Consider the following 22844-nt stretch of genomic DNA (forward strand, 5'->3'; position numbering starts at 1 on the left):
CGGCGCCGCGAGAGAGGGCATGTGGCTTTCCCCACCCCACTACGATTCCCAGGGTGCCTCGGGGACACGCGCACAACACCGAAAGACAGAGAAGGCGAGCTTGAGGCAACTACACTTCCCAGAGTCTCCTGCGACCCTGTGCCAAAGAGCGGAGGGCTTTCTCCCCCTACTACTTCTCCCAGAGTTCCTCGCGCCAAGCGCAAAGCCAAGAGACCGCGCAAGGTTCTGGCGACTCCATTCCCCAAACCCTCTGCGGCCCATGCGAGAGGGCATGGGGTTTCCCTCCCGTACTACGACTCCCACAATGCCTCGCTGGTGGGCACACTCTGCCCAGAGACAAGGAACTGGAGACTCAGGCGACTACACTTCCCAGAACCCACCAGGGCCCAGCCTGCGCCAAGACCGCCACTGTTAAACAGCTAGGGTTTGTTTTGTTTTGGTTTGTTTTTGTTTTTGTTTTGAGACGGAGTTTCGCTCTTGTTACCCAGGCTGGAGTGCAATGGCACCATCTCAGCTCACTGCAATCTCCGCCCCCTGGGTTCAGGCAATTCTCCTGCCTCAGCCTCCTGAGTAGCTGGGATTACAGGCACGTGCCACCATGCCCAGCTCATGTTTTGTATTTTTAGTAGAGACGGGGTTTCACCATGTTGACCAGGATGGTCTCGATCTCTTGACCTCGTGATCCACCCGCCTCGGCCTCCCAAAGTGCTGGGATTACAGGCTTGAGCCACCGCGCCCGGCGCCCAGCTAATTTTTTTTTTTGTATTTTTAGTAGAGACGGGGTTTCACCATGTTGACCAGGATGGTCTCGATCTCTTGACCTCGTGATCCACCCACCTCGGCCTCCCGAAGTGCTGGGATTACAGGCTTGAGCCACCGCGCCCGGCCGCCAGGGTTCTTTAGAAGGAACGTGGAGTCGGTCCTGCAGTCTAAGACTTTTTACTACTGCAAAGGGGGTCCGGATCCAGACTCGAAGAGAGGATTCTTGGATCTCGCACAAGAGAGAGTTCGAGGCGAATCCATAAAGTGAAAACAAGTTTATTAGGAAAGTAAAGCATTAAAGACCTCCGAAGGCTGCTGGTCGCGCATTTTCATGGTTATTTTATCTGTTCCTGAGTCCCTGTCGCCCAGGCGGGAGTGCAGTGGCGCGATCTAGGTGACTGCGGCCTCTGCCTCCCGGGTTCAAGCGATCCTGCCTCCGCCTCCGGAGAAGCGGGGACTACAGGTGTGCACCGCCACACCCGGCAGATGCTTTTGTATTTCTAGTAGAGATGGGGTTTCACCGTGTTGGCCAGGATGGTCTCAAACTCCTGACCTTATGATCCGCCCGCCTGGGCCTCCCAGAGTGCTGGGATTACAGGCGTGAGCCACGGCGTCCGGCCTGCTTATTTCTTGATTACATGCTAAACAATGGGTGGATTATTCATGCCTCCACTTTTTGGAACGGACAGGGTCGCTTCCTGACGTTGCCATGGCATTTGTAAACTGTCATGGCGCTGGCGGACAGGGAGAAGCACCGGAGGCCGCTCTCATCGCCATCTTGGTTTGGGTGGGTTTTAGCCGGTTTCCTCACTGAAGCCGCTTTCATCAGCACAGTCTTTATGGGGTGTGCCTGGTGCCAACCTCCTGTCTCATCCGGTGACTAAGAACGCCTTACCCTCCCGGGAATGCAGCCCGGGGCCTCAGCCTTCTTTCACGCAGCCCCTGCTCAAAATCGAGTTGCTCTAACTGCCTCTTCGACGGGAAATGCAGCCGTGAGCTCCACCCGAGGTCGCGCCCGTTGCCGTCTGGGTTTCGGTGCGTTTGGGCCGGTTCCTTAGTGTAAACCTTCGTCGGCAAGGCCTGTATGGCCTGTATCTCGTGCCGGCCTCCCACTTCATGCGTGGCTCAGGATGCCTGATCGTCGTGGAAGACGGCCCAGCCTGCCTCGGCCTAGTTTTACCCAGCGCCCGTTTAAGATGCAGTTGGCCGGGGCGGTGCTCACGCCTGTAATCCCAGCACTTTGTGAGGCCGAGGCGGGCAGATCGCCTGAGGTCAGGAGTTTGAGACCAGCCTGGCCAACATGGTGAAACCTTGTCTCTACTAAAAACACAAAAATTACCCAGGCGTGGTGGCGGGCACCTGTAATTTCAGCTGTCTGGGAGGCTGAGGCAGAGAACCCGGGAGGCGGAGGTTGCAGTGAGCCAAGATTGCGCCATTTGCACTCCAGCCAGGGTGACAAGACTCAAGCTGCATCTGAAAAAAAAAAAAAAAAAAAACACCAGTAACAAAAACAGGATGGAATTGCTTTGGTTCAAACAACTGACACTTCGGCTTCAGATAAATGTAATCACCAGAGTCCTTCCAACGCTCCCACAGCGGTCTCCCAGGATGCGACGCCGAGTCCCTTACGGCCTTACGGAGCGGCCCGGTCTCTATCCGGTACCGGCACAGCCACGCTTCTCTCTCTGGGAACCCCGCCGCCCACCCCCAGCAGTCTCACGGTACCCGAGAAGGAACTCAGCCGCTGGAGCGTTTTACCCGAGAAGGCAAGCAGCCGCTGGGGCAGTCCTCGTTTTTCGCGTGCTCCAGCTCCAGCCCTTCCTCGGAAGCCGTCTGGAAGGAGGTGCTGGATTGCATCCACAGGGTCTGGACGCCCAGGGTCCTGGGGGTGCCATTACTCCCAGTGTTGTGTGGGGCACTGTCCTGGACGCGTAGGAGAGGTTTGGGACGCCAGCCAGACACCCCGTCCTTGAAGAACACCAACTCCGAGCCACTTGGGAGGGGGGGAGAGAAGCTGTAGTGCTGAAACATGACGTTAGGGAAGAGCCAACCCACTGAATCAAAGGAGTACTGTTCCAGGTCGAGGCAACAGTTTATGGAAAAGAGACAAAAAAGAAAAACAATCCATTATACAAATGGAAGAGAGCAAAACAAGAGGAAATTCACTGGCCTGGTGAAAAGACGTGAGTGTGAAAAAGGGAGTCCTTGTGAAGGAACCTGCATGTTGCTCAGTGAGCCGGGAAGACACGTTAACGCTCTAAGGAGGATGTGCATGATCGAATTTGCATTCTACTGCCTGTGTTGAGGGTGAACTGAAGAAAGGAAGATCACTAGAGGCAAATATTCTGGAGACTAATCGGAACTGATGCTGAGAGAATGGATTCAGGGGACTGATTTAAGAAACAATTTAAAGGGAGACTAAAGGGGTGGGTGAGGAATTGGATATCATCCAATTACATGAAAGGGAAGGAAGAGCCAACTTTCTTGTTTGGGTGACATGCTTACGGAATTTCATTCTTTAAAGCCTCTTATACCACGGTCGTCCGCTCTTAGGACTTCAGCTTCCGGTTACACTGCAGGTGACTTACCCTGTTCTCTTAGCGATTTCGTTTCACTGAGGCAATGAACCCAGGAAAAGAAACAAGTTTAGAAGAGAAGAAAACTGATTTGGGACATGTGGAGAATGACGTGTGTGTTTAACCTTAACTATTAATATTGTACAGATTATCATTTGTAACCTGGAATCCTGCCAAAGATGTCACTTCATTTTCCCATATCTTTTCCTCACACCAAAGTCAGCCTGATTTTTATAAAGCAATTCTGCTCATATTCTGCTTAACATAACTTGATGACTTCTAATTGTTCTCAAGTCAAGGCCGAAAGTTCTAACATGGTCCACAGACTGCATGATCTTCTCCTATCTTTTCAAGCTTTTCTTATGTTACTTTCCTCCTCTCTAACTGCACTTTGTTTCCTCAAGTGTCATGTGCTAAGACCTTTGAGCATGTTAATTCTGTCTAAAATAAAAGCTATCTATCCCTTCACACTATAACTTCATTAGTTTCAGGTCATCCTTTGTATTTCAGCCCAAGCAAGTCTTACTCAGAGAAGCGTTCTCTGATCCCATCGTAATCAACAAGGTCCCGATGATTATACCCTAGACTTATTCTCTTCAGCATGTACTTAACTTGCAATTACATGTGTAATTATATACTTACATTTTGTTAGTGATTACATCACTAGACTGTAAGCACTATGAGTCTAGACATTATTTTGTCCATCATTGTACCCATAATGACTACTACTGGTGATCGGTTTAACTTTTGCCATATTGTGAGGTAAAGTGATACTTTAATTTACTCTTTATGAGAACATGAAACTGTTTATTGACTAGTGTCTATCTTCTGTGAAATAATGGTCATAGCCTTTGCTATGAAACATTTTGCTATGAATCACTTTTCTATTAGGAGCCCTATGTTTTAATTATTAATTTGTAGAAGCTCTTTATGTAGTGGGATTTTATGCCTTTTTGTATATATGTTGCAAATACGGCATATTCTCACAAATCATTACTTATATTTTCCCTTGTATATAGTGAGATTGTGTGCTGTAAGCTTTTTTTTTTCTTTAGACAGAGTCTCATCCTGTCAGCCAGGTCACTTCAACCTCCACCTCCCTAGCTCAAGCAATCCTCATGCCTCAACCTCCCAAGTAGCTGGGACTGCTGGCGAACGCCACCGCACCTGGCTGATTTTCTTTCTTTCTTTTTTTAGACAGAGTTTGACTCTTGTTGGCCAGGCTGGAGTGCAATGGTGCGATCTCAGCTCACTGCATCCTCCTCCTCCCAGGTTTAAGCAATTCTCCTGCCTCAGCCTCCGAGTAGCTGCTGGCTAATTTTTTTTTTTTTTTTTTTTTTTTTTTTTTTTTTTTTGAGACGGAGTTTCGCTCTTGCTACCCAGGCTGGAGTGCAATAGCACGATCTCGGCTCACCGCAACCTCCGCCTCCTGGGTTCAGGCAATTCTTCTGCCTCGGCCTCCTGAGTAGCTGGGATTACAGGCACGCACCACCACGCCCAGCTAATTTTTTGTATTTTTAGTAGAGACGGGGTTTCACCATGTTGACCAGGATGGTCTCGATCTCTTGACCTCGTGATCCACCCGCCTCAGCCTCCCAAAGTGCTGGGATTACAGGCTTGTGCCACCGCACCCGGCCTAATTTTTTTAATTTTATTTACAGTAGAGATGGGGTTTCACCATGTTGGCCAGGCTGGTCTCGAACTCCTGACCTAAGCTGATCTGCTGGCCTTGGCCTCCCAAAGCACTGAGATTACAGGCATGAGCCACTGCACTCTAAGTTTTCTGAAATTCTTTTCCTTTCTGGCTTTGGAATTGCTCTTGTTTAGAAAGGGTATCCATATATTAATTTTTAAAAGATTTCCTACAATCTTTAAATTTTCTTTTTATTTGGGTTTCTGCATCTTCTGTTTTGTTACACTGATCTCATTGCCTATTTCTGTGCCAGTGTTCTATGATCTTACTTACTGTATCTTTCTGGGGTGGCACATCCTCTCTTGCTATTTCTTTTCTCATTTTCTAGACTATCTTATGTGTTTTCCCCTGTAGATAAATTTTACTTTTTATTTTTTTATTTTTTATTTTTTTTTTTTTTTGAGACAGAGTCTCACTCTGTCACCAGGCTGGAGTATAGTGGCACGATCTCAGCTCACTGCGAACTCTGCCTCCTGGGTTCAAGCGATTCTCCTGCCTCAGCCTCCTGAATAATTGAGATTAGAGGTGTGCACCACCACACCCAGCTAACTTTTGTATTTTAGTAGAGACAGGGTTGATATTGGCCAGATGGTCTCAATCTCCTGAAAAATAAATTTATTTATTTATTTGTTTATTTATTTATTGAGACTAGGCCTCACTCTATCACCCAGGCTGGAGTACAGTGGTGCAATCATGGCTCATTGCAACCTCAACCTCCTGGGATCAATCAGTCCTCCTGCCTGAGCCTCCTGAGTAGCTGGGACTACAGGCGAACACCACCACACCCAGCTAATTTTAAAATTTTTCCTAGAGATGGGATCTCCCCCTTGTTGCCCATGTTGGTTTTGAACTACTGGGCTCAAGCAGTACTCTAGCCTCAGCCTCCCAAAGTGCGGGTATTACTGGCAAGAGCTGTCACAGATGGCTGCAGATAAATTTTAAAATAATCTTGCAAAATTCCTTTTGCAAAATTTATTAGAAATTCGATTGTGATTATATTCAATTTTAAGAGAGAAACAATACATTCCCTGTGGGGTAACAACAATTTGAATGACAGTAGCTTTGTCATCTGAAACCATGGTGGCACATTTTTCAAGTGCTTGAAGGAACTGTCAACCTCTAATTCTATATCTACCAAAAATACTTTCAGGAATTAAGAAAAAATAAAAACATTTCAGATGAAGGAAAATCATAATTGGTTGACTGCCCTTAAAGACTAACTAATAGAGAAAGCACCTTCAATTTCAAAGGAAACAGGTTGGAACTTCAAAAAGAGAAAAAACTATGGAATAGGTTAAAATACAGGTAAATGTGACAGACTATCTTTCTCATGAGTTTTCAAAATCATGCTCAATGGTTGAAGCAAAAATTTTAACACCATCTGATGTGAGACTTTAATGTATATAAAGGAAATGTTTAAGACAATTATATTAAAGAGTAAAAGATCCAGGTGCAGTGGATCACTCCTGCAATCCCAGCTCTTTGGGAGACTGAGGTGGGAGGATTGCTTGGGGTCAGGAGTTTAAGACCAGCCTGGGCAACATACTGAGACTCTGTCTCTAAGAGCAAGAAGAATAGTAAAGCACTTAAACAAAGCAACGTTTTTACACGTTAGTCAAAGTTAGAGTACATCAGTACCTGTAGACTGTGATGAGTTAGGTATGTATATCATACTACCTATTGAAACCACAAAGCTGGCCGGGCACGGTGGCTCATGCCTGTAATCCCAGCACTTTGGGAGGCCAATGCGGATGGATCACAAGGTCAGGAGTTCAAGACCAGCAGGCCAAGATAGAGAAATGTAGTCTCTACTAAAAATACAAAAATTAGCCAGGCATGGTGGTGGGGCACCTGTAATCCCGCCTATTTGGGGGGCTGAGGCAGAGCATTGTTTGAACCCAGGAGGCAGAGGTTGCAGTGAGCTGAGATCATGCCACTGCACTCCAGCCTGGGTGACAAAGTGAGACTCCTTCTCAAAAAAAAAAAAAAAAAAAAAAAAAAAAAAAAAAAAAAAAAAACCTGCAAGGTTATATTCAAAAATACTTTCAATAACTAAAAACTGGAATTCTAAAGTAAGTTCCAGTAGCCCACAGGAAAGCGAGACAATAGAAAAAGAGGAATAAAAAATAAAAGCCCCACATAATGCTTATGTATAAAAACAGTACACACACAGACACACGTATATATTTAACTGTGAGTATACTGTATATTCTTGTTTTTTCTTTCTGTTTCCTAAGCATACTAAAATAATTCTCACAAGTTACTCCTCTCTGCCTAGAACACTGTAGGATTTCCACTCAAATTCACCTTTTCAAAAAGGCCTATTAAACCACCAATGTTCACTATTTGGGTGATAGCTACACTAGAAGCCCAAACTTCACCAGAATGAAGTATACTCAGGTAATAAACATGTACCATGTGCTCCCTGAGTCTCAAATAAAATTAAATTTAAAATTTAAAAATTAAGGCCGGGCACTGTGGCTCATGCCTGTAATTCCAGCACTTTGGGAGGTCAAGGCAGGCAGATCATGAGGTCAGATCGAGACCATCCTGGCCAATACAGTGAAACCCCATCTCTACTAAAATACAAAAATTAGCTGGATATGGTAGCACACACTTGTAATCCCAGCTACTCGGGAGGCTGAGGCAGGATAGTGGCTTGAACCTGGGAGGCAGACTGCAGTGAGCCAAGATCGTGCCACTGCACTACAGCCTGGGTGACGGAGAAAGACTCCCATCTAAAAAAATTTTAAATAAGCTTGAATAAGATTTAAAAATAAACTACCAATTGTGGTTTTTCTCACATTTAAATCAATCTGTATCATACTACCCTCTTTTGTTTTTATCATAGCATTTATCCAAATATTAAAAAGTGTATGTATATACATATATGCGCATATATATATATATATATATTTGTCTCTTTTTGTAAAGATATAAACTCTGTGAGAGAATAAATCTTTTTTTACTCAGACTTTCACCCTATTGCCTAGAACAGTGGTACATTTTAGGTAGTACATGGTAAGTAAAGGTTCATAAAATATGTTTTGAATGGGTATATTCAATTTTTTTGTAAATGTCTGCACACTGTTTATTGTATGCATTTATCATAAATTAGCCAGTAGATTAAAGACTTACAGGAGACAGTTTTGTTTTCTATAACCTTGAGTTTTATATAGATGAAATCTGTGCTTTATAGTTGATCTCCTTAGTGTATGTCTGAAAATTTTTTCACCCACATTATAGATATTGATATAATTATATATAATATTTTTACTTTTTTGAGACAGGGTCTCACTCCGTCACCCAGGTTGGAGTGCCGTGGTGCAATCATGGCTGACTGCTGCCTCAACCCCCTACACGCAAGTGATCTTCCTACCTCCACTTCCTAAGTAGCTGGGACTACAGGCTTGGGCCACCTTGCCCAGCGAATTTTAATTTTTTGTAGAGATGAGGTCTCCCTATGTTGCCCAGGCTGATATCAAACTCCTGGGCTCAAGCAATCCTCCCACCTTGGCCTCCTAAAGTGCTGGGACTACAGATGTGAATCACTATACTGTTTCTTACGTGCCAATTATAGAATTATCCCTTCTGGCATTTACCGTTTTTAGTGTGATGCAGGGATGCAACATTACCATTTTGTCCAAACTGCTTGGTTGTAGGTCCGAAAAACATGTATTGGGTAAAACATGCTTTGGGCTGGACATAGTGGCTCATTCCTGTAATCCCAGCAGTTTGGGAGGGCAAGGTCAGGAGTTCAAGACCAACCTGGGCAACATAGAGAGATCCCCATCTTTACAAAAAATAAAGTTAATTAGCTAGACATGATAGTGTGCACCTGTAGTTCTAACTACTTTGGGAGGCTGAGCCAGTAGGATCACTTCAACACAGGAGTTCAAGATCGCAGTGAGCTATGATTGTCCCATTACCTTCTAGCCTGGGTGACAGAGTGAGACCCTATCTCTAATAATAAAATTAAATGTTAAAATCAAATTGTTTTCAGCGGCCTAGAGAACACATAGAGGATGCTTCTTTTCAAAAGGGCTCTGCCACATGAAGTCATCTTATGAATGTATTTTTAAGAATAAGGAGGCCGGGCGCGGTGGCTCAAGCCTGTAATCCCAGCACTTTGGGAGGCCGAGGCAGGTGGATCACGAGGTCGAGAGATCAAGACCATCCTGGTCAACATGGTGAAACCCTGTCTCTACTAAAAATACCAAAAATTAGGTGGACATGGTGGCGCATGCCTGTAATCCCAGCTAATCAGGAGGCTGAGGCAGAAGAACTGCCTGAACCCAGGAGGCGGAGGCAACAAGAGCGAAACTCCGTCTCAAAAAAAAAAAAAAAAAAGGATATATATATACACATACATATAAATATGGTATCTCTATATTATGTACAAGATCTGTATATATAGAGATATGTAAGAATAAGGAGATATATATATATATATATATATATATATATATATACACACACACATATACATACAAATGTGTATATGTATGTGTGTGTGTATATATATATATACACATACCCCTCAGGGTTGCCCTCTTAATGACTCCTTTTTTTTTCTTTTCTGTGACCTAAATTTACAGCTTCAGCAGCAAAGCTCAAAAGAGGTCAACCTAAACATTTCTTTTTTTTTTTTTTGAGACTGAGTTTCGCTCTTGTTACCCAGGCTGGAGTGCAGTGGCACGATCTCGGCTCACCGCAACCTCCGCCTCCTGGGTTCAGGCAATTCTCCTGCCTCAGCCTCCTGAGTAGCTGGGATTACAGGCACGTGCCACCATGCCCAGCTAATGTTTTGTATTTTTAGTAGAGACGGGGTTTCACCATGTTGACCAGGATGGTCTCGATCTCTTGACCTCGTGATCCACCCACCTCGGCCTCCCAAAGTGCTGGGATTAGAGGCTTGAGCCACCGCGCCCGGCCTGGCCTAAACATTTCTCAAAATGATATTGTGGGGCCAGGCGCGGTTGCTCAAGTCTGTAATCCCAGCACTTTGGGAGGCCGAGGCGGGTGGATCACGAGGTCAACAGATCGAGACCATCCTGGTCAACATGGTGAAACCCTGTCTCTACTAAAAATACAAAAAATTAGCTGGGCATGGTGGCGCGTGCCTGTAATCCCAGCTACTGAGGAGGCTGAGGCAGGAGAATTGCCTGAACCCAGGAGGCGGAGGTTGCAGTGAGCCGAGATTGTGCCATTGCACTCCAGCCTGGGTAACAAGAGCGAAACTCCGTCTCAAAAAAAAAAAAAATGATATTGTGAACATTAGTGTGTAAGTCATTGGGGACATATATTTTCATTTTCCTTGGTAAATACAGAAGAATAGAATTGCTGAATCATATGGCCAGCATACGTATATTTAACTGTTTGGTTTTTTTTTTTTTTTTTTTGAGATGGAGTTTTGCTCTTATTGCCCAGGCTGGAGTATGATGGTGCAATCTTCGCTCACTGCAACCTTCGCCTCCCAGGTTCAAGTGATTCTCCTGCCTCAGCCTCTCAAGTAGCTAGGATTATAGGCATGCGCCACCACACACAACTAATTTTGTATTTTTAGTAGAGATGGGGTTTTACCATGTTGGTCAGGCTGGTGTCAAACTGCCAACCTCAGGTGATCCACCACCTTGGCTTCCCAAAGTGCTGGGATCACAAGCATGAGCCACTACACCAGGCCATATATTTAACTTTTAAGAAACTGCCACACTGTTTTGCAAAGTGGTTTTATTTTTGTAAATTCCTACTAGCAATGTCTGAGAGTTCTGGTTCCTCCACATTACTGCCAGCACTTCGTATTGGCAGTGTTTTGTTTAGCCGTTATGGTGAGTGTAATGTGGTATCTCAGCTTTATTCTTCATAATCAAAAATCTGAAACAACCCAAATGTCTACCATCAGGTGCATAGTAGACAACTGGGTATATTCATACAAAGGATTATTCAGCAATAAAAAGAAACAAACCACTAATGCCCATAAAACATGAACAAATACCAAAAACATCAGAGTGGAAGTAGCCAGACAAAAACAAATACTTACTGCATAATTTCCATTTATATAAAATTAGAGAGAAGACAAAAATAATCTCTGGTGTTAGAAGGGAGATTAGTAGTTACCTGGGGTCAGTAATGGGAGTGAGATTTGACTGGGAAGAGAAAAAAAGGGAATATTTTGGAGTAGTGGAAATGTTCTACATCTTGACAGTAGCTGTGGTTGCATAGCCACAGACATTTTTCAAAACTTATAGAACTTGAACTATACATTAAAAATATGTGCACTTAGCCAGATGTGGTAGTGTGAATGTGTAGTGCCAGCTACTAGGCAGGCTGAGACAGGAGGATCACTTCAGCATAGGAGTTCAAGTCCAACCTGGGGAACAAGGTGAGACCCAATCTCTAAAGAAAAAAAGAAAAGTAAGTATGCTTATTTGTATGCATTTTTTTTTTTTTGAGACAGAGTCTTGCTCTGTCACCCAGGCTGCAGTGCAGTGGCAAGATCTCAGCTCATTGCAACCTCCACCTCCTGGGTTCAAGTGACTCTCCTGCCTCAGCCTCCTGAGTAGGTAGAATTACAGGTGCCTTCCACCACACCCAGCTAATATTTTGTATTTATAGTAGAGACGGTGTTTCACCATGTTGGCCAGGCTGGTTGTTAACTCCTGGCCTCAAGTGATCCATCTGCCTCAACCTTGCAAAGTGCTGAGATTACAGGTGTGAGCCACCACACCTGTATATATGGAAATTGTAGCAATAAAAATGTTAAGTGTTTTGAAGAAATCATAAGAATTGATACCAGTGGCTCAAGGCAGGCTGACTGCTTGCACCCAAGAGTTAAGAGTCCAGTCTGTGAAACATGGTGACACTCATCTTTACAAAAAATTATTCAGGCATGATGGTGCATTCCTATACCCCAGCTACTCAGAAGGCTGAGGAGGGAGGATCACCTGAGCACAGGAGGTTGAGGCTGCAGTGAACCAGAGCGCCACTGCACTCCAGCCTGGATGACAGAGTGATACCCTGTCTGAGGGGAAAAAAAAAAAAAAAAAAAAAAAAAAAAGCAAAGCAAAGCAAATAAATAGACTAAAATTTGTTAAAGGAATATTTAAAACATAAGGTGTCTGACCCCACAGAAAGCAACAATTGAATCAGAGATAGTGGCCTGGGCCCTGTAGAGAACAACTGTAATTTTTATGTAAGAAATAGCAAGTACCCAAAGTGGCCTACTAATCCATGCATGTGCTGAAGATTTAAGGGCCGACATTAATGAAGTTTTTAGTTCAGTGAACTGAGGGACGCTAAGACTTCCCTTTAAGAGACACACAAGTTATTAAAATTTGTATTGTACACATGCAGAGGTAAAATGTTAGGTAGACCTCCTTGGATTTGGAAAGCAGCATAGAACACACTTGGAAATTCTACTCTGACAATAGTCCTCTTGATGGATTCCAAGTTGTACAGTATATACTTGTGATGCAATTGCAAGGTCCATTTTCAAAGAGATCTAGTTTCTTCTATATTTTTGGTTCTAAAGATGATGCAAGACCTTCACAGGTTGTTCATCTGTTTTGGTCTTTAAGATCCCATGATCAGTTAACCACTTGCAAAGGTTTATGTGGGTTTAACAATTGTGATTCGCATGTGACTATGAACCCACTGCACTAACTATCCTGTCCTCCCTCTTGTGAGTACATTCTGCTATGAGCACTGTTCCATTCCAGAGCCTATCATCCCCTTTGATATCAGAAATCTCATTTTAATGACGGTATGTATAACACACAACTATCTCCACATTCTTATAGGAGGCTGCTTCTCCCTTTAACAAGTAATTTCTCGTGGTGAAAGAAGTGTTCTCTGGCCCCTGTTGGGGATCAAAATTGGAGGAATTAGTGAGTAGATTACTTAGGACAAATCTGTATTAATAATATTTCCTTAAATCCCTAGATTCAGGTCAAGAAATTTTTGACATCTCTACTTTACCCTATCATTGGCCTTTGTCAAGTCCATCTTTCAGCTAATCAACTAAGTAGAAACAAAGATACAAGTAGGTCAATAAAGCCAAAGTCTTGTTTATTGTAAAAGCCAATAAATAAATTTTTGCCAAGAAGTAACAAGAATAAAAGTAAAAAATCAATATTATTAATGAAAAAAGCAATATAACTACAATAGAAAAGATTCCAAATTTGGGTTTGTTTGTTTGTTTGTTTGTTTTTGAGTCGGGGTCTCACTTTGTCACACACTTAAAGTTCAGTGGTGTGTTCATGACTCACTGCACCCTCGAACTCCCAGGCTGAAGCAATCCTCCCACCTCAGCCTCTGAAGTAGCTGGGACTACAGGCAAGCACCACCACTCCCAGCTAATTTTAAAAATTTTTTGTAGCTATGGGGTCTCACTTGTTATGTTGCCCAGGCTGTCTAGAACTCCTGGACTCAAGCAATTTTCCCACGATGGCCTACCAGAGTGCAAGAATTACAGGGATGAGCCAGCATGCCCAGCTGAGATTTTAAAATTAATTAAGAACATATCTATAATTTCATATCAATAAGTATATAGAATTGTAGGAAATACATCTACAAAAAACTCCTCAAGAATTTATAAAGCAGTGTGGAAAAACTGAATTATACGCTATTGTTTGTGATAATTTGCTAGATTTTTATAGGGTTTGTCGCCAATCCTCTAGAATGCTTGTGGTGTCTCCAACCTGCTAGCCCCTTCTTACTTATCCTGCCTGACTGACATGATTTTGCTGCCATATTGTATTACTTCTATTCAGATTATATTATGACAGCCCTGGGGTAAAACTGTGAATGCACAATATTGCCTGTCCCATGTTAATGCAGACATTTTCTGATTCTTTTTCCTTAATGGGGTAAAAAGAATTGATTTTCCAAATCAAAGGCCACATACCACATACCCAAGACCACTCAAATCCGCTTTAGAAACAGTGTCATGTCTGCAAATGGGACTTCCACTTGGTTGAGCTGATCTGTTCTAGGACTGTCAGGGCACTGCCAGATCTATGCTGTTAAATAATGACATCACAGGGACGCTACTGCCACATTGTTCAGGTCTTTGAGAGTAGCACTAATCTCTGTCACCCTCCTCCCACTCTTCTCCCCAAAATGCAATATTGTTTTTAATTTATGATCTCACTTATGGATGAGACTCAGAGGTTTTCACCTGGCCTCCTCCACTACAGTGGCTTTTAAACAAAGACCAAGAATCCAATGCAGAGAGTACTCCAACTGCCAAGAATGTCAATCCAAATTATACATACAGAGACCGAAAAAATGATTAATGCATGGGTCAGGGTCACTGGAACCACTGGACCTACAGTAAGCTTCAATTTATTACCAGACCCTAATATCCTCTCATGCTAACGGAGGCATGATATGCTATGAAAGTCTGAGTATCAGTATCAACTCAGACCTTGTATATAATAGTCTTTAAAATTTCTGGATATTACCCTTTACCCAATGCACAGTAACCAAGTAAGTGGCCATCAGTCTTTGATGAAGGACTGGAACATATCACAGTATATACTTGCCATAGTGCTGTGGGGTCCTTCCTCTTGGGGATCCACCTACATCTTTAGTGTTTTCTGATCTGAACATTGGCTCAAGTTCAAGGTCATGACATTCTGCTGAGGCAACTGCCCTTAGCCTCCTGTTCACCCATTCTCATCTTCTTTGATTATGTATACTAACAAACTTCCTGGCTGCCTATCTAGTTTACCCTTAGGGAAGTTATGTTTTACTAACCATCTTCACAAGTTCCTATGTATCAAATCCTCTTGGCTATCACATTGACCTTACTATTTATTATAATCAATGTGAATCTCTGACTTCTGCCAATTAAGACCCACCACCCAGCCCTTCTTCCTTTAATGGTGAGATCCTTACATGTGCGATGCTCCAAATACCCTTCAAGAAAATACTTCTCATTCACCTAGCGGGATTCAGTGCCTTTGAGAATTACCACAGTACTTGAGACTGTGGCCTTTTTAGGCAGCTCTGTGGGGGATATGATGGCCTGGCATCATTTCTGTCCAGTGTGGAACTCCTCTGTGGTAAATATCTGTGCTTGCATTTTATTCTGAGCTGACAAGAAGTATCCCATTCCAGACAGACTCTGGCAAAGGTGGCAGCCCAGCTGCTACATATTTCAGTGGTAGTTACCCAGGAAAATGTCCTAACGGAGGAAAAGGCCCTGGTTGGTGTGATGACTCAGGCATCTAAAAGGTATGAAAGTATGGAAGGAAGGGGTTAGTAACACAGAGAAACACAATGAAGTCGGTCAGTTATTGGTAAGTTGCATTCATGCCACAATTTTCATTTCTTTTTCTTTCCTAAATTTTTTTTTTTTTTTTTTTTTTTTGAGACGGAGTTTCGCTCTTGTTACCCAGGCTGGAGTGCAATGGCGCGATCTCGGCTCACCGCAACCTCCGCCTCCTGGGTTCAGGCAATTCTCCTGCCTCAGCCTCCTGAGTAGCTGGGATTACAGGCACGCGCCACCATGCCCAGCTAATTTTTTGCACCTTTAGTAGAGACGGGGTTTCACCATGTTGACCAGGATGGTCTCGATCTCTTGACCTCGTGATCCACCCGCCTCGGCCTCCCAAAGTGCTGGGATTACAGGCTTGAGCCACCGCGCCCGGCTCTTTCCTAAATTTAAATGTCTTTACTGGGGGTCATACTAACTCTCTCAGAGTTTTAATAATGTGTGTGACAAGCCTGATTTATCTAGTGGCCCAGGTTGCACAAAGAATGTTTCAAAACTCCAACTTTTACTGATTGGAGGTGATGGGCAGTCGTTTCTTCTAAACAACAATCCTCTGAATCATGGGCTCTTACCATTTTCTTTCATTTGGGCTGGCAAACTGTTAAATTCTAGCCTGAGTTAATTTCTTTCTAAAACTTTGCTAAACACAGCCATTATAAATTAATACATGCTACTAACCTTCTCACACTAGTTATTACTCATAACAGCATGTCCTGTGTGCTTACTATGTGCTTAGTAGTCTATGTATTCACTCTTTTCATTCTGACAACAACCTTAACAGGTAGATGCTGTTATTATTCAGTTTTCACATGAGGAAACACAGACATAATTTTCCCAGTTTTCTGAAGGTAGTAAAAGGCAGTACCAAGATTCAAACCCAGGTATTCTTGTCCCAGAATATGTGATCTTAATTATTACACTACAATCCTTCTGTTACAGATTATTACAGTAGTCTAGAAATGAGGAACAAAGCATTGGAAGTGGGAGTAAATAAGTTGTAGGTGACAGAGATTACAAAGAAGAAAGGCTGTGGCTTGGAGAGATTGGTCCCAATGTCACAGGTGAGATAAGGAGGTACATGATAAAGAAAATAGGGTTGACTGAAATTTCTGGTCTGGAAAAATGACTGAATATTGGTTTCGATCACAGAAATAGATGAGAAGGCAAGGAGATCTTATTTGTAGACTTTGGCACGGAACTAACGTCAGGATTGAATTCAGAATAATAGTGACCTTAAGTCAAATAACATAATGACCTTATATGCTATTTGTGCAGTTCTAATACATGCATGTGTCTTATAACAATTCTGAAAAATAGGCTTGAGTTCATCAACTTTTTAGCCAGTATAATTATGGTTGCAAAGGAAATCATGGAAAATTCAAAGGTGGCATGACTGGAACTAGGCACTCATTGTTCCTTCTCTCTCAACTGCACTCTCGCCTTCATTTTGAGTCATCCTTGCAAGCAAACGAGTTGAACACAAATAGCTCCACTTAATGCTGTTCTAATAGCTTTTGGTCCCTGGGCAAGAGAACTCTCTCTTCCAATATCTATTCACAAAATTTCAGGGGAGACCAGGCAGAGTGGCTGATGACTGTAATCCTGACACTTTGGGAGGCCACGGCAGGTGGACCAGTTGAGCCCAGGAGTTTGAGACAAGCCTGGGCAACTTGACAAAATCCCATCTCTACAAAAAATATACAAATATTAGCCAGGTGTGGTGGCATGCATCTGTAGTCTTAGCTAATTGAGGGGCTGAAGTGGGAGGGTCACCTGGGCCTGGAGAGGTCAAGGCTGCAGTGGGCCGTGATCATGCCATTTCACTCCAACCTGCGCAACAGAGAAGAACGTTGTATTAAAAAAAAAACAAAAAAAAACAAACCTCAGAGGACACACAAATCCTGGGTGAGCATTACGGCCACAGGAGAGCATAATTATTGGATATCCTGGATCCCATAACCATTTATATAACTGAGAATGCCATAATTTTCAGCGATTGCTGTCACATGGAATGGTGAATAACTGCTTCCCTAAAATAAAGACGTGCTAGACAGACATAATCCCCAAACCTCCATTCTGTCAATGGTCTAAATTGACTAAAAAAACTGAAGAAACTTGCCCAAATCTGCACAGTAATTGTTATATAAATGGGGCAATTAAAATATGCCCTTCAAGCTACTGTGAATTTATCAGTTCTCATACTTTTTCTGGGTCTTGGGCTATGAAAAATTCCATTGCACACTTAAAGCATCTTGAAGAAACTAGCCATTTTACATAAATAGTACAACTTAAACAGAAGCTTAGGTTCTGAAATAAGACAAAACTGGAATTAAAACTCAAGCCATATCACCTCCACATAATAATGAAATGACTTAAATTAACATGATAGAAAAGTTATTAACAACATAAAAAAATAACATTTATGTTAAATAATTCTTGAACACCATGAACAAAAATTAACTCAAGGTAAATTAAAAACTTAAATGTAAAACCTAAAACTACAAAAACCCTGGAAGATAACTTAGGAATTATTGTTCTGGACATAGAACAAAAGCAAAATTGACAAATGTGATATAATTAAAGAGCTGCTGCTTTTTTTTTTTTTTTTTTTTTTTTTGAGACATAGTCTCACATTGTCACCCAGGCTACAGTGGAGTGACACAATTTCAGCTCACTGCAACTTCTGCCTCCCAGATTCAAATGATTCTCCTGCCTCAACCTCCCAAGTAGCTGGGATTACAGGCACCTGCCACCAAGCCCCGCTAATTTTTGTATTTTTAGTAAAGATGAGGTTTCATCATGTAGGCCAGGCTGCTCTCGAACTCCTGACCATATGATCCACCAGCCTCGGCCTCCCAAAGTGCTGGGATTACAGGTGTGAGCCACTGCACCTGGCCCAAACTTGAGCGCTTCTGTACAGCAAAAGAAATTATCAACAGAGTAAACAGAAGATCTAAAAAATGGGAGAAAACATTTGCAAGTGATGCTTCAGACAAAGATCTAATATTTAGAACCCATGAGGAACTTAAACAAATTTACATGCACTAAACAAAGAACGTCATTTTAAAAATAAGCAAAGGGCATGAACACTTTTCAAAAGACGTACATGTGGCCAACAAGCATATTTTAAAATCCCCAATATCACTGATCACTAAAGAAATACAAATCAAAACCACAAAAAGATATGATCTCATACCGGTCAGAATGGCTATTATTAAAACAAACAAACAAAAAAAAAACACCAATGGTGGCAAGGTGGCAGAGAAAAGGTAATGCCTATCTAGTGGTGATGGGCATGTAAATTAGTTCAGCCATTGTGGAAAGCAGTGTGGTGATTCCTCACAAAACTAAAAATAGAAGTGCCATTTGACCCAGCAATCTTATTATTGGGCATACCCACAGGAAAATAAATTATTCTACCATAAAGATACATGTGAGGGACTTCCATCAAGATGGCCAAATAGGAACAGCTCCAGAGCACAGTTCCCAGCGAGAGCAATGCAGAAGTAGAGTGATCCACATTTCCAACCGAGGCACCAGGTTCATCTCAATGGGACTCGCTGGACAGTGGGTGTAGCGCACGGAGGGCAAATCAAGGCAGGGTGGTGTGCTGCCTCACCCAGAAAGTGCAATGGGCCAGAGGACCCTCACTCCTACCCAACGGAGGCCACTGGGGAAGTCTCTGGCCACTCCAGAGCTCCAGTTCAGATGCTGCACTTCTCCCAGGGTTTTGCAGCCCACGGACCAGGAGACTCCCGCCTGCCAAGAAGAGCTGCAAGTCTCCAGGGCACATCTGGGTGGCTGATTTAGCTGGCGTTCCAAGTTCCCAGCAAAAATCTAAGCAGCTGTTTTAACTGGTGCCTGGAGCACCTGTGAGACAGAGTCACACATACCCCTGAGGGAAAATGGGCTGAACACGGGGAGCCAAGTGATCTGGCTCCACATGTCCCACTCCCATGGAGACCAGCAAACTGAATCCCACTGGCTTAGGGTTTTCACAGCCAGCACAAAAGTTTGAGCTTGAGGGTCAAGCTCGGTGGGGGACGGGCAGCCACCATTACTGAGGCAGCTCTAACCTTACCACTGTAAACAAAAAAAAAGCACAAAGAAGTTAACACAGCAGCTGGGGCGAGCTCATGGCAGCTCAATAATGCCTCTACAGGCAGACTGTGACTAGATTCCGTCCTTGCTGGGCAGGGCATCTCTGAAAAAAGGTAGCAACCTGTCAGGGACTTATAAATAAAGTCACACCTTCCCAGGACAGAGCACCAGGGAAAGGAGTGGTTGTGAATTCCTCTGCATCAAAATTAAGTCTCCCTTCCCAGCAGCTCTGAAGGGAGCAACAGAGTTCCCAGCACAACATCTGAGCTCTGATAAGGGACATACTGCCTCATGAAGTGGCTCCCTGACCCCCGTTTATCCTAAGAGACACCTCATACAAGAGAGCTCTGGCTGACATCTGGCAGGTACCCTTCTGTGAGGAAGCTACCAGAAGAAGGAACAGGCAGCAATCCTTGATGTTTTGCAGCCCCCACGGGTGATACCCAGGCAAGCAGGGTCTGGAGTAGACCTCCAGTCATTCTGCAGCAGAGGAGTCTTTTAGAAGGGAAACCAAGAAACAGAAAAAAATAGTCTCAACATCAACAAAAAAGACGTTCACTCAGAGATTCCATCCAAAAGTCACCAACTTCAAAGACCCAAGGTAAATAAATCGAAGATGGGAAGAAACCAGCACAAAAAAGATGAAAACACCAAAAACCAGAATGCCTCTCCTCCTCCAAGGGATCACAACTCCTCACCAGCAAGGGAACAAAACTTGATGAGGAATGACTTTGACAAAATGGCAGAAGCAGGCTTCAGAAGGTGGGTAATAACAAACTTCTCTGAGTTAAAGGAACTGTTCTAATGCAATGCAAAGAAACTAAGAACTTTGAAAAAAGGTTAGACAAAATGCCAACTAGAAAAACGAGCTTGGAGAAGAACATAAACAACTTGATGGAGCTGGAAAACACAGCACAAGAACTTCACGAAACATACACTAGTTTCAACAGCCGAATCGATGAAGCAGAAGAGTATCAGAGATTGAAGATCAACTCAATGAAATAAAACAAAAAGGCAAGATTAGAGAAAAAGAGTGAAAAGAAATGAACAAAACCTCCAAGAAATACGGGATTATGTGAAAAGACCTGATCTACATTTGATCGGTGTACCTGAATGTGACGAGGAGAAAGAATCCAAGCTGAAAAACACTCTTCAGGATATTATCCAGGAAAACTTCCCCAACCTAGCAAGACAGGCCAACGTTCAAATCCAAGAAATACAGAGAACACCACAAAGATATTCCTCAAGAAGAGCAACCCCAAGGCATATAACTGTCAGATTCACCAGGGTTGAAATGAAGAAAAAAATGCTAAGGGCAGCCAGAAAGAAAGATCAGGTGACCCACAGAGGGAAGCCAATTAGACTCACAGCAGATCTCTCAGCAGAAACCCTGCAAGCCAGAAGAGAGTGGGGGCCGATATTCAACACCCTTAAAGGAAAGAACTTTCAACCCAGAATTTCATATCCAGCCAAACTAAGCTTCATAAGTGAAGGAGAAATAAAATCCTTTAGGGACAAGCAATTCCTGAGAGATTTTTGTCACCACCAAGGCTGCTTTACAAGAACTCCTGAAGGAAGCACAAAATACGGAAAGGTACAACCAGTACCAGACTGCAAAAGTGCACCAAATGGTAAAGACCATTGACACAATGAAAAAACTGTGTCAACGGATGGGCAAAACAACCACCTAATATCAAAATGGCAGGACCAAATTCACACATAACAATATTAACCTTAAATGAATACGGCCTAAATGCCCCAATCAAAAGACACCGACTGGCAAACTGGATAAAAAGTCAAGACCACCCGGTGTGCTGTATTCAAAGGACCCATCTCACATACAAAGACACACATAGATTCAAAATAAAGGGATGGAGGAAGATTTACCAAGCAAATGGGAAGGAAAAAAAAGCAGGAGTTGCAATCCTAGTCTCTGATAAAACAGACTTTAAACCAACAAAGATCAAAAGAAACAAAAAAGGGCATTACATAATGGTAAAGGAATCAATGCAACAAGAAGAACTAACTATCCTGAATATATACACACCCAATACAGGAACACCCAGATACATAAAGCAAGTTCTTAATGACCCACAAAGAGACTTAGACTCTCACACAATAATAGTGGGAGACTTTAACACTCCACTGTCAATATTAGATCAACGAGACAGAAAATTAACAAGGATATCCAGGACTTGAACTCAGATCTGTACCAAGCAGACCTAATAGACATCTACAGAACTCTCCATGCCAAATCTACAGAATATACATTCTTCTCAGCATCACATCACACTTACTCTAAAATTGACCACATAATTGGAAGTAAATCACTCCTCAGCAAATGCAAAAGAACGGATATCAAAACAACCAGTCTCTCAGACCACAGTGCAATCAAATTAGAACTCAGGATTAAGAAACTCAGGCAAAACAGCACAATTACATGGAAACTGAATAACCTGCTCCTGAATGACTACTAGCTAAATAATGAAAAAGGCAGAAATAAAGATGTTGTTCAAAATCAATGAGAACGAAGACACAACATACCAGAATCTCTGGGACACATTTAAAGCAGTGTCTAGAGGAAAATTTATAGCACCAAATGCCCACATGAGAAGCAAGGAAAGATCTAAAGTCAACATCCTATCATCAAAATTAAAAGAACTAGAGGAGCAAGATCAAACAAGTTCAAAAGCTAGCAGAAGACAAGAAATAAGTAAAAACAGAGAAGAACTGAAGGAGACAGAGACACACACACACAAAAAAAAATGCTTCAAAAAAAATCAATAAATCAAGGAGCAGGTTTTTAGCAAAGATCAACAAAATAGACCGCTAACCAGACTAATAAAAAAAGAAAAAAGAATCGAATAGATGCAATAAAAAATGCTAAAGGGGATATCACCACCAATTCCACAGAAATACAAACTACCATCAGAGATTACTACAAACAACTCTATGCACATAAACCAGTAAATCAGAAGAAATGGATAAATTCCTGGACACTTACACCCTCCCAAGACTAAACCAGGAAGAAGTTGAATCCCTGAACAGACTAGTAACAAGGTCTGAAGTTGAGACAGCAATTAATAGACTACCAACCAAAAAAGTCCAGGTCCAGATGGGTTCACAGCTGAATTCTACCACACATACAAAGAGGAGTTGGTACCATTCCTTCTGAAACTATTCCAAACAAAACAAAAAGAAGGAATACTCCCTAACTCATTTTATGAGACCAACATCATCCTGATAGCAAAACCGGGCAGAGACACAACTGAAAGAGAAAATTTCAGGCCAATATCCATGATAAGCATAGATGCAAAAAACTTCAGTAAAATACAAGTAAAGTGAGTGCAACAGCACATCAAAAAAATTATCTATCACAATCAAGTAGGCTTCATCCTGGAGATGCAAGGCTGGTTCAATATACACAAGTTTA

Source organism: Saimiri boliviensis, chromosome 7, assembly GCF_048565385.1.
Source record: "Saimiri boliviensis isolate mSaiBol1 chromosome 7, mSaiBol1.pri, whole genome shotgun sequence".
Classification (NCBI taxonomy): domain Eukaryota; kingdom Metazoa; phylum Chordata; class Mammalia; order Primates; family Cebidae; genus Saimiri; species Saimiri boliviensis.